The sequence below is a fragment of the Larimichthys crocea genome, chromosome XXI (assembly GCF_000972845.2).
Source record: "Larimichthys crocea isolate SSNF chromosome XXI, L_crocea_2.0, whole genome shotgun sequence".
NCBI classification, from domain to species: Eukaryota; Metazoa; Chordata; class Actinopteri; family Sciaenidae; genus Larimichthys; species Larimichthys crocea.
In genome coordinates, this window is record NC_040031.1 from 22,167,876 (window position 1) to 22,168,485 (window position 610).

At 40.3% G+C, this 610-nt stretch overlaps 1 protein-coding gene across 1 annotated transcript in view; it reads right to left on the bottom strand.

The window, feature by feature from the left end:
• fhit (fragile histidine triad diadenosine triphosphatase) overlaps positions 1–610 on the bottom strand; it is a 168,126-nt gene that overhangs the window by 84,271 nt on the left and 83,245 nt on the right. The window lies entirely within an intron of this gene.

The window sequence follows — 610 nt, forward strand, 5'->3', positions numbered from 1 at the left end:
TCGTAACGTAACGAGGTCGAGAGGCACCATGCGTCTGGAGGCAGATGACGTAGACGAACGAAAACTAAAAACAGAGAAACATGCTTGTAAAAAGATTACAATCATGGATATACTCATCCGAGACAAATACATAATGTACATCCTCAGTTCAAAATGTTATGGCAGCTCGTCATCATAGGTTATTTAGTCATCGATCTTGCAAATCATAAGCCCTTCCGTGTACACTATCTTTCATTATATCGGGTAGTTACTAATACTTACTTGAGCAATGCTTTGATTCACACTAGGCATATGGTCCTGATGTATGAATATGCGTCTTTGCTACCAAGATCAGTGCTGTGTCGCAGCCTGTCTAAGCTCACTCTTGTACTTTACAACTAATTTGCATTTTAAGTAGGCCCTTCAAAAATAGATGCTAGTCTTCAGTCAACTCAATTCACCATTCCAAGTCAGAGGACAAACATCAGTGCATTTGTCAAACAAGCATATTTTGCATATTTTAAAGTAAAACTCAGTGATCAAGACAAGCCATGGGCCCCTCACAAAGTGTGCAAGCAGTGTGTCGAGAGTTTACGGATGTGGACCAAAGGAACACGTGAAAAGTTGGCAT